Source organism: Hibiscus syriacus, unplaced genomic scaffold (genome assembly GCF_006381635.1).
Source record: "Hibiscus syriacus cultivar Baekdansim isolate YM2019G1 unplaced genomic scaffold, ASM638163v2 tig00110840_pilon, whole genome shotgun sequence".
NCBI classification, from domain to species: domain Eukaryota; kingdom Viridiplantae; phylum Streptophyta; class Magnoliopsida; order Malvales; family Malvaceae; genus Hibiscus; species Hibiscus syriacus.
In genome coordinates this window covers 376,038-389,052 of record NW_024062887.1, presented here as the reverse complement: position 1 = coordinate 389,052, position 13,015 = coordinate 376,038, and positions in this window count along the sequence as shown.

Here is a 13,015-nt window from a genome sequence, read left to right as displayed (position 1 = left end):
TTAGTAGAACCAAATATTATATCATCAACATAAATTTGAACTACTAATAAATCTTTACCTTTATGCTTCAAAAACAATGTAGTGTCAACCTTCCCTTTTGAAAAACCTTTTTCAATTAAAAAATTTGACAATCTTTCATACCAAGCTCTAGGAGCTTGCTTTAAACCATAAAGAGCTTTTGTCAATTTTAAAACATGATCCGGAAAATTTGAATCTTCAAAACCTGGAGGTTGTTCCACATACACTTCTTCTTTTATAAAACCATTTAAAAATGCACTTTTAACATCCATTTGATATAATTTAAATTCATTGAAACATGCAAATGCTAATAACATTCTAATTGCTTCCATCCTAGCTACGGGAGCGTATGTTTCATCATAGTCTATGCCCTCTTCTTGAGTATACCCTTGAGCAACAAGTCTAGCCTTGTTTCTCACTATATTACCACTCTCATCAAGCTTATTCCTAAATACCCATCTAGTACCTACAATAGATTTATTACTAGGCCTTTCAACTAATGTCCATACTTTACTTCTCTCAAATTGATTTAATTCATCTTGCATAGCCATAATCCAATGTTCATCTTTTAATGCTTCTTTGATGTTCTTAGGCTCTATGCATGAAATAAATGCAACATAATTATAAATATTTCTAAGAGAAGATCGAGTTGTTACCCCTTTGGATGGATTACCTATAATTTCACCATCCTTGACATAGTTGTACTCTCTTGGATAAGATACTTCCCTTTCTTCAATGGTTGGATTCTCAAGAGGATCATGAGTTTCCTCATTTTTCGTTTCTTCCTTTGATGATGGTTCTCCAACATAATGTCTAACGTCATTTGTATTTATAACACCTACATCATCATTCACACAAGAATCCTTCCTCGGAAGGAGATTATCATCGAAAACAACATGTATAGACTCTTCTACAACTAAAGTTCTTTTATTAAATACACGATAGGCTTTAGAATTTAAGGAATAACCCAGAAAAATTCCTTCATCACTTTTAGCATCAAATTTGCCAAGGTTTTTTTTACCGTTGTTTAAAACAAAACATTTACATCCAAAATGATGAAAATAACTAATGTTAGGCTTTTTATTTTTGAAAATTTCATATGGAGTTTTCTTTAAAATTGGCCTAATCATAACTCGATTTACAACATAACAAGCGGTATTTGTGGCTTTCGCCCAAAAATATTTTGGCAAATTATTTTCACAAAGCATGGTTCTAGCCATTTCTTCTAAAGTTCGATTTTTTCCTCTCAACAACTCCATTTTGTTGAGGGGTTCTAGGTTCTGAAAAATTATGGCTAATACCGTTAGAGTTACAAAATTCAGTAAATTCTAGATTTTCAAATTCAGTTCCATGATCACTCCTAACACTAGTTATAGAGTAACCTTTTTCATTTTGGATTACTTTTGAAAACATGATGAATTGTTCTAATGCTTCATCTTTAGTATTTAAAAATAGAACCCAAGTATATCTAGAATAGTCATCTACCAAGACAAATGCATATTGTTTTCCACCCAAGCTAGTAGTTCTAGTTGGCCCAAAAAGATCTAAATGGATCAATTGTAAAACTCTACTAGTTGATACATCATTAATGGATTTAAAAGAAACTCGCTTTTGTTTTCCTTTAGCACAAGCATTACAGATTTTATCATTATCAAATTTAAGCTTAGGCAACCCTCGAACTAAATCACCATGAATTAGCCGTTGCAAAACACTCATACTAGCATGTCCTAGTCTCTTATGCCATAACAAATCATCATGTTCATCCCTAGCAACTAGGCACAAAATAGTCATATTAATAAAATCTAAATGCATCATGTATATATATATATCCCTATTTTATGACCAACAAGCATAATCGAAAATAGATGCAATGTTAATCAATTTTGCAATCATTTAAAATAAAACATTGTATCTTTTATCAAATTTATTTTTCAAAAGATTATGCTTTTAACCCATTCACATATAAAAACATTATGCAATGTTGATTATAGAGATTTAGATAACATGCATAAAGTTTTTGAAAATGTTATACATTAAAACTTTATAATATTTAAACAAAAAATCTATGCATAAACATTAAGAAAAAAAATTTAGGTCAAAATTTTGCAAAACCAAAGTTCTTGAAAAATCGATATCAATTGTTAAAGAGATATCAATTACTTTTAAAAACAATTTTGACCAAAAATTAATATGATGAACTAGAGTTTATAAAACATTACCAAAATTTACCATGTTCATCATACAATATTTTTCAACATACATGAGATAAAACATAATTCAACATTTTAAAACCTCATGCATGCATAAACTAAATGTGCAACCAAATAATAAAAATATTAAGTTTAGAGGTTACCCATTCCCTTTTTATGTGTGGCTTAGAGCATCTTAAATATCATCATCTTTATCACAATTGCTCTCACACACCTACAAGAGACATTTAAGTAGATTTTGGTATCCAAATTGCTTTGGATCCTTGAACATTAGTTCCAATGCCTCTTGTTCCTTTTGGAACTCATACTTGTCTAATTTTAAATCGTTTTCCTTTCTTTAAAGGACAAGTATGTTCCTTATGACCATGATAATGACAATGTGAACATATTGTCATTATTGAACTAGATGAATTATTTAGAATGATCTCTTTTTCTCTTGTTAAACATTCAAGCTTATCTTTCAAATTGAAATTTTCTTTTTCAATACTTTCAAATTTCATTTTTGAGAGTTCTAAATCCTTCTTCAAGATTTCATTTTGATTTTCAAAATCCATTTTCATTTCTAGAAGAAGTTTGTTTAATTTGAAAATTTCTTTTTCAAAGTTTTCAGATTTTATTTTTGAAAGCTCTAACTCTTTTCTCAACATTTCATTTTGATTTTCCAAGTCTGTTTTAGCTTTCAAAAGAATATCATTTTTAGCAATAAATTTAGAAATCAATTTATTGTATTTGGAGTTCATGGTCTCAAACTCCGAAAATAATTTATCATAAGCATCTTGTAACTCATTAAAAGATTTTGAATTTGATATATTTGAGTTAGAAGATACCTTTGGCTCTGTGAGAGCTAATAGAGACATCACTTTTATTGGTTCTTCTTCTTCCTTGTCTCTATAGATCTCCTCAAGCTTATCCCACATTTCCTTGGCACTTGAACAAGAAGAAACTCCTTTATATACATTAGGATCAATTGCACAACACAACATGTGCATAGCCTTTGAGTTTTGTTGAGCTTCCTTCCGTTCTTGAACACTCCACTTCTTTGGCTTCTTAGTAGGAGAGGAATATCCTTTCTTGATTATCATCCAAGCTTCCATATCAAATGCTTTGATGAATATCATCATACACCTCTTCCAATGACGATAATTTGTTCCATTGAAGTGTGGAGGCACGTCAATAGGTCTGGATTCTTCCATGGAGAATGAACCGGAAGTAGACGCCATCTTTATCGATTTAACTCTTCCCGGATCGACTCAAGAGGCGATTAAACCTTCAAATGAGTGAGGCTCTGATGCCAATTGTTAGGTTAATCGATTGACGGAATTGGCCAAGAGGGGGTGAATTGGCAATTAAAATTTTGGTGGAAGCTTTTGCAGAAATTGAAAGTAATTGCACAACGATTTAGAGTGGTTCGACTTTATCAACCAAAGTCTACGTCCACTACCTTAGCTATCCACACTAAGGATTTTCCAACAAATTCACTAATTTGTTCTTTCTTTTGAGGAAACAGAGTAACCTTACAGCTCCCTCAAGAATTATACCCCAAATTCTTGAGCACACTCTTTTTCAAAGAGAAATACACAAATTTGCAAACTTACAAGGAAAACCTCACAAGGTAAGATGTTTGCACAATTCTAGAACAAGAAAAGAACACTCAAAGATAATTACAAATGAGCACAAATGGTGTTCTTGAAAGCAAAATGAATATTGAAAGGAAAATTGGCTTGATTTGCACAAACTTGGTGTTTGATGCTTTCTTTCTTGTTTCTCTATAATTTCTTATGATCAAAGGCTTCAGAACTTGTTTAAATACACATTGAATCACTTTTGAACGTTGGGGATGATTAGTGAAGATCATATAAGCTTTTTAGTGTGAAAACAATTAATAAAACAGCTTGGAGCGTGGGGGGAATCGGTACCCCCTATGGGGAATCGGTTCCCTAAGTGTAAAATTCAAATATTTCGACCGTTATACAAAGGGGGAATCGGTACCCCCTGGGGGGGAATCGGTTCCCTCCGAGCATACTGGAATTCTCAGAGCCAAACCATTCAGGGGGAATCGGTACCCCCTTGGGGGAAATCGGTTCCCTCTGAGCAATCTGAAATTTTTGGCTTTGAAATGGTTCGAAATACTTTGTAAAATTATTTTAAAGTTATTTTAATTTTAAAACTTAATTTTACACTTTGAGTAAGGATTAAAAATGATCTTTGAAAGATTTGGAGTAATGTTTTGATATTCGAATAATTTTATCGAATATACTTAGAAACATCATTTGGAAAATCTTAAAATTCATTTAACTTAATTTGTTATATCGAAATATCAAAATGTTTTCAACAGAACGCTGTATAAGTTAATGGCAATAATGATATTGGAAATCTGTACTGCAACGACGACATTCTTCTACTACTTCCAACATGAACCTTTCTCGAAATCTTCGTTATCAGCTCCTCAAGAGTTATGTTTCTCTTGAATGATATTTTAACACGCTCATTTGATACGAAAACAACGTCGGTTTCATCTTCTCGAATTTCTCCATCATAATAAACAATAGCTGAAAGTTGCGTCATTCTTAGAGTTTAAAAGTGGGACAATATTATATATGCAAAAAAAAACAACTGAAACAAACCTGATTAAATAAATAATATATGAACGAAAATATAACACAATAATTTTTTTACACATAAACGTAAATAATTTAAATAATATAATTTTATATTATTACCTGCACCGCAAAAAATTTTTGACGTATGCTCCCGCTTTCCCCTTGAACTGGCGCATAAATTAATTGAAAACAATTACTATAATATTTTTTTCAAATAATCATAATAAACAATAAGTATAATAAAAAATATTATAACAAAGTTACCTTATAACAAAAGATCGAACGAACTTCTGAATTAAATATAAGAGGATTGCCGGGTGTTATTTACTGGTTGAAAGGATTGTTGTATTAATTTCTCGGTTGGGAGGAAATTGTGAGAGAGTTTACGGGGAGAGGGCTATTTATAGCCGAGAAAGGATGCTTTAAAGCCGAGAGGTCCGGGTAAATAATGCAAGGCGCGGTCTCTGCACCGCGCCTTGCATTATGCATGTATGATAATTGAAAAGCGCGGCCCCTAACCCGCGCTATAGCCCTATGTGGCATAAGGCGCGCCCCAAGGGCCGTGGTTTAGACACGTGTGTCCATGTCAGCGTAAGGCTCGCTGCAGGGGGCGCGCCTTACCCACGTGGCGCCAATTCATCGTAAAACGCGCTGTAGGGGGTGCGCCTTATTGCAAATGGTGTTAGATCGAAAAAAATAGTCTGAAGGGTGCCTAACATGGAAAATTATAGGGTATAGATGATATTACGAGAAAAACGCCAAAGAATAAATCTAAAGCTTTAATCAACTTCTTAGTTTCATCGCCCTGGAGGACCTTTTTCCATAAGTCTGTAGATGCATCTTCATATTTTAAGACTACAAAGTGTCTTGCTCACCACCGCAGGCGTGGTCCAGTTGGCAAAGCAAGGCTCTTAGATTTTGAGCTGGTCTCATGTCCTAGGTTCGAACCGCGTTGACCATGAATCCTGGAAAAAAACGAGGGACAGAGTGGTGGGTTCTTTGAACCCCTCCGGAGGTTGCCTTGTATGGTCGGGTTCTTTAACTTGACCTTGAGAGGTTCTACGTTATCAAAAAAAAAAGTGCCTTGTTGATTTATTTGATTCCGTTATTCAAGATATTGGCCCAGAGAACGTGGTGCAAATTATCATGGATAATAGTTTCAACCACACTGGTATTTTGAACCATATTTTACAGAATTATGGAACTATTTTTGTATCTCCTTGTGCTTCTCAATCTTTATCTTATAAGCACAAACATTATCTAAGTTTCTATACAACAATGCATCGATGCTTGATTTAATGAAGAAGTTCACCGGGGGACATGAGCTCATAAGAACTGGAATAGCAAAGACTGTTTCTAGCTTTTTATCGCTGCAATCAATTTTAAAACAGAGGTCAAGATTGAAGCATGTGTTCAATAGTCCTGAATATTCAACCAACTCCTCATAGTCAAATAAAGCGCAGAGCGTTTCTTGCATCACCATTGGCGAGGACAACGACTTCTGGAGAGCAGTATAATGGATGGGAGTAAATCGAAGGCATTTTTGGACATAGTTGACAGACAATGAAGGGACCAACTTCATTAACCTTTAAATTCTGCTGGGGCATTTTTAATTCATAGTATCCAGTATAATCTGGAAGTAAAATGTCTGGGATCTATAATAGAAGACTTCTTCAAGTTCTGGAGAAACTATTTCCTACACTCGAGTTAAGAAAGGATATCACCTATCAAATTTTCACTTTTACTAGGGAGAAGGGGATGTTTACTTGTAATCTAGCAATGAAGGCACGAGATACAGTTTCTCCTGGTAAGTATGCTGTTTTCTGTTCCACCATTGCATGCTTTTTGAGTGAATGGAAGTTAACGAACAAAAAAAACTTAAACTGGACGAATTAATAATGTGAGAGACCAAACGTATTTAATTAAAAATCGGTGATTAAAGTCGATCAGACTGAAAATAAAATAGACTATTAATACGGTTTACACTTTTGTTTACAAGTGTCCTACCTGTATTGAAACTATGTCGCACTAAATTTTATCAGTATAACTCTAATGTTAAATTAAATAAGTTATTGGTTTTTCATCTTTATCTCAAACCTTTTGTGAATACATTCCTATGACATGATGTTTTTTTATTAGTTTTCGATAAGTACAAGATAATATTTGTTTAAAGATTATTTTTAATTATTTAATATTTAACGTTTATTCTTATGATATTTCTGATTTTCGAATTCGAGATTTCAAGAAATAACAATAATTCCTTTATCATTTAAGTACCTTGATTTGTGGGTATAGTGTTTATTGTACATTAAAACGAGTTTATCAATAATAATTGTTTATAATACTTACACATCTTCCTTCTTTAATGATAACGCAACATTGATCTAAGTCTGAGAAATTTGAGATAGTTGAAGTCTATAAGTTGCAAAGGAAATAAGGGTAAAGGGGAGGGAAGCACAAGCAGAAGGATTTTAGTTCCAATTTCCTTTAAACTCAAAAAATTGCAAGAAGATCGGAGCAACACTAGAGTTTTTCGAGAGACATAGCTTCAAGACTAACCAGTCGGACAAAGCTGTTTTTTTGTTGTTGCAAAATCAGAGGAAAGAAGAGAGAGGAACAGATACCATGTAAGACTCTACAGTAGGGTCTCATAGACGAGGGTTCCCAAGGCTGTGGAAAAGACAAGGCAGCCCTATCCCAAAAGGGCGAGTCCCATCACCTATAGCGGCAATTTTAGAATTACCCAAAAGGGCAAAACAAATTATATCTAAAATTCATCAAAATGTTATAATATTATCTGTTAGTCACATTTTTTTTAAATTTATAGATTTAACAACCTTTATAATAAGCGTATTACATAACACGCATTTGCTTAAGTAGACTATAGGTACAGTCAGAAGGTAGATAAATGTTGATATAGTATTATGTGAGAAGTCACATTTTCTTACCACATCAAATTCATTAAAAATATTTTTTAAAAATATACTTAAAAAATAGAAACTAATATCATAATTTAATACATATTAATTCTATTAGTTGAAAATCTTAACAATGTTAGTTTATATAAGTATATTAGAGTGTTTAGATTATGTTTTTTTGATAATATGGGAAAAAATTAAAAGGTCTATTCCTTAATTTTTTTATCTATATATCTAATTAATTTACTTATACACTATTGTTAAATTATATTATGTTAATATTTATTATTAAGGTTTATTAATTAAGATTAAATATTTTTTGTATGTTAATATATTTAAATACTTATTTTTTAATTATAAGTTCAAAAATATTTATGTAACACAAATTAAAAATATTTCATTAGCATATAAATGTATTATTTATTAAATATGATTAATAAATCTATAACTTAAGTTGAATCTAATATAAAAATATGAAGAAAAAAAATATTACTTGGTGCCATGAATATGTAAGATTTGAGGTGTATATAATTTAAGATGTGAGAGAAACGAAAAATTATCTATAATTTGATCCTACACAAGACTACTATAACTATACAATTTTGTAGACTCATACTGAGATTATGTAAGTGTGATCTAACTTTTTTGTAATTTTAGAAAAAAAAATTATATTTTTAAATTAGATGAAGTGACAATAATATTTAATACGTATAAAAATGTCTAATCTTAATTAATATAAACCTTAATAATAAATATTAACCTAATGTAATTTAATAATAGTGTATAAGTAGATTCATTATATATATAGATAAAAAAAGTTAAGGAATACACCTTTTAACTTTTATCTCACATTATCAAGAAACATAACATAAACACTTCAATACGCCTATATAAATTAATCTCATTTAAGTTCTTCAACTAATGGTACTAATATTTATTAAATTACAATATTAGTCTATGTAGTTTTATTTTTCAACTTTTTAAAGTATATTTTGGAAACACATTGCCCTTGAAACGCGTTTTCTCAAGTGGTGTCATGTTAATATTTCTCTCGGAACATGAGCTTCAGGAAACACGTTTCACATAGAGATGATGTTTGACAGGTAATATTATAATATTTAAATAATCTTTTTGGTAAAAACGCAAAAAAAGAAGAAAAAATGAAAGCATGGCTGTCAGAGAAGAAAATAGGTAAATTAGATGGTTATTTTCCCGAAAAATCACATTTTCCCGAAAATCACATTTTCCCGAAAATCACATTTTCTCGAAAAATCACATTTTCCTTAAATATTTACTTGTTAGACACCCTTTGAGATAATATTCCCGATCTAACACCCTTTGCAGAAAGGCGCGACCCATGCACCGCGCCTTATGCCACGTAGGGTAAGGCGCAGTGTATAGGCCGTGCCTTTTTTTCCAACTGACACGCGTCATAATGGCGCGGTGCATGGGCTACACCGCGCCTTCGGTATTTATTCCGCCCCAACCGACTGTTCACACCCTCCATCCCACCCTATAAATACCCCCTTAACTATTTTCACCACACCAATTCCTCTCAAATTCTATAAAAAATCAAACCTCGTTCAAGTTATATTTAGAAGATATATTTTATTCTATTTAATATTTTGTTAGTATTTTATTTAATTATTGTATTATTTAATTTTTAGTATTTTATTTAATTATTTTATTTTTTTGCAGTTATAAAATGGAAGGCGGTCTGCTTCGTTTGGATGGAAATCATATATCGAGACATTTTGCTGATAATGTAAAATTTTTAAATTTTAATTTAATTTAAATTATTAGTAATAATTTATTTATTTACTTTTTTATTATTAGTTTATAAATTAATTTTTGTAATTGTTAATATTTTTATGAGAGCAACCGCATATTAGATCCTTTTATCTGCAACCTTAAGTTAGCGATACCAACCCCTGTCTGGCTGTATTTAGTGAGGTTGGATTCAGTTACATAGCTAGTTATGAAGGCCACTGTAGGATAGAACCAAACATGATTTCTGCATTAGTCGAGCGGTGGAGACCAGAGACACACACATTCCATCTTCCGTATGGAGAGTGTACGATTACGCTGGAGGATGTTTCCATGCACTTGGGGCTTTTGGTGGATGGAGATATACTTTCAGGGGTGGTGCACGGTAACTGGAATACTTTGTGCCAGGAATATCTAGGAGGTGTCCCGCCAAATTTTAACGTTGGTCGGATTCCGTTAAATTGGTTGGATGGAAATTTCCAGAATTTGAGTGAGGACGCCTCGGAGGATCAAGTTAAAAAGTATGCCAGGGCATGCATACTATAATTGGTATGAGGGTTGTTGATGCCGGATAAATCGCGCAACCAAGTTCACTGTATGTGGTTGTGGCATCTTGGCGATTTTCATCTGGCTGGATCACTGAGTTGGGGATCGACAGTTTTGACATTCCTGTATAGGGAGATATGTCGAGCTACTGACTACATGGAAAATGCTATCGGCGGATATCTTCTTCTGCTGCAGTCTTGGGCATGGTATCGCTTGCCCTTTTTATGTCCTGTTGTGAAGAACCAATTCATATTCACGCTACTATTGAGGTAATTACAAAACTAATTTCGTATATTAATCATTTTATCTATTGTATAATAAAAATTATTTCCTTGAATAGGTGGTCTATTGACAGGAAAAATCATTGAGATCTACCTGATGAATTAGAAATAATCAGGCTACTAATTGATCAGAAGGCTAGCACATAGGTATGTATTTAAATGTTTGAAAATCTATTTTGTATTATAGTTATATATTTAGATTATTATTTTGATAAGAATTATATACATTTGTTTTAGTTTGAATGAGCTCCTTATTGTAATGATGATATGAGGATATGTATCCCACATGAGTTAAGGGGCCCATTAGATGTTTGGATGGAGGTGGTTCCTCTGATCTGTTATGAGATTGTCGAGTGGCACCCCATTGATCACGTGCTCCGACAATTTGGTTTTGTACAACCAATTCTGGAAGCACCTCAAAATCTCGACCAGTTGCATAACATCGATCGTCACGATAAAACAAATATAGATTGGTTGTTGAAGCATTATGAGTGGGTCATGATATGAAAGGATCGACGTCGGCGCATTCCCCATAGAGAACCCATTTATGTTGATAATTTGACGGTTACAAATGGTTATTATGATTGGTTCAACAGTAATGGGAAACCATTCATGCTTTCCGAAGATGCACGAGGATGGAGCATTCATCGACGTTGACAGAGACGTGCACCGTCATAACCCCATCGTCCCCCGACTCGTGGACGGAGAGCAGGTGCTTTCGGTTCTTCGTCAGCTACAGCACCATAACCTTCACAGCAACCACCGTCTGCAACGACGTACACCCCACAACCATATTAGATGTCGACACCGTCGTTGCCATACCAGATGTCGCCACAGAGTTATATGACCCTCTTAGAGGATATTATGGTTTTATGTTTACAGATCTGACTTGGGGTTTATATGCTGGTTATTTGGCGGGTACAGCCTCACCACCGATGGTCGCCGCACAGATACCTCATGTACAGTTTTCTCACCCATTGATGTCTGTGTTTCCTGAGTTTTCCCAGTTTTCTTTGAGCGGTGGGATAGTCAGTCATACACTTCCAAGGTCCTTATTCTATGGAGGTGCTACATCGTCATCAGTTCCTCATCAACAAAATGTATCTGGTCCTGATGACCATGACGATGACGACGACGATCATGATGATGATGATGGTGGTGGTGACGATAATGATGACATTGAGGAGTCATAACCAGTTATACGAAGAAATCATCCTCGAGACAGACATCCACCGCCCTGCAAAACACATTTTCACCGCAGATATTGATAGTTTTTTATATTTTATTATATTTTTATTTACTTGTTTGTTGGACTTTCTTTATTGTAATTTTTTTATTTACCATTTAATACTTAATTTATTTTGTTAATTTTTTTATTACTTAATTCAAGTGAATGGTGATGATCATTTAGTTATTTTTAATTGTTTTTATAATAATAATAGTAAATTTATGTATCAAAAACAATTATTTTTTAAAAGTTTGTTGTATTTAAAATTATATTCAAATACCAAATTGTTATTAGTTTGATAAAATTTAATAATTGTGTTCGATAACTTTCTTAATTTTTTTACTTATAATCTCTTTTATTTTAATCACATATAACGCCAACGTCGAATCCCATTTTACCCATAAAAATGTGTCATATCTTTCAATGGTTCTTATTTATCAATGTTGATGGATAATTTGCGCTTTGAATGGTTATTATGGTTTTCTTGTATTGTTTTTTAATTAATCAGTTGGTTATCAAATGACATTTTTAAGTAAATGTGAATTAAATTACAAGAACTATTCTTTGATAAACAACAATACATCGTTCCTCATCAATGGTTACTTGATGACAAAAGAGTGGACACGGGCCCTCAATAAAGTCGGATCTGGTACAATCAAAACCCAATTCTGAACCTCATTGGGGTCTTTTTCATTACCTATGGGGGGAACTCAAATTCATATACCTTAAACACTTATGATATTAAGGTAAATTTGTCCCATAGATTTACTCTTATCGAGTTAGCTTCAATCCCTTAAAGAGGTTGCAACATCTCTGTGACACGAAATAATTCATGCTTTCTAGAGAAGCTTGTTATAGACATTTCATTTGATGCAGCAATTTTTTTAAAGATTTATAATTAATCTAGGGTGATAGACATGACCGCCTTGCGTCCATGTTTGAGCTTGTCCCCCGAGCTTCGCAAAAAGCGCTCCCAAATGAAAATATATCATTTTTACCAAAGCCGTTACAGGTAAGTGACGTGCCCCCTTTAAATTCGAATTGATTTCCTCAGCCAAGTTGGTCGTTTTGTGTCCATATTGATATCCACCATCATATGCATTTGTCCACATTTATTTATTAATGAGGCTGATGTAATCGTATCCTTCTTCGTTATTCGCCCGCACATATTGAATAATGGATTCAAATGTTTGAGGTAGTACTTTGTAACCTAAGTATAAAATGTATAACTTACTAACTTTGTTTTTATAAAAAATGAAAATGATTGAAAGAAAAAAACTACAGCAATTTCACTTACACATGCGCACAAATAATTGGCGCTCATCATTTTTCTTAAACTTTTCATGGTAGTTCGCAGTAATGTATCGAATAAAGTACCTATGTTGGACAAAGGGTGGTTGCCACATTGGACCCAAATACTCCATTGTTGCTTTGATCCCAGCTCCGC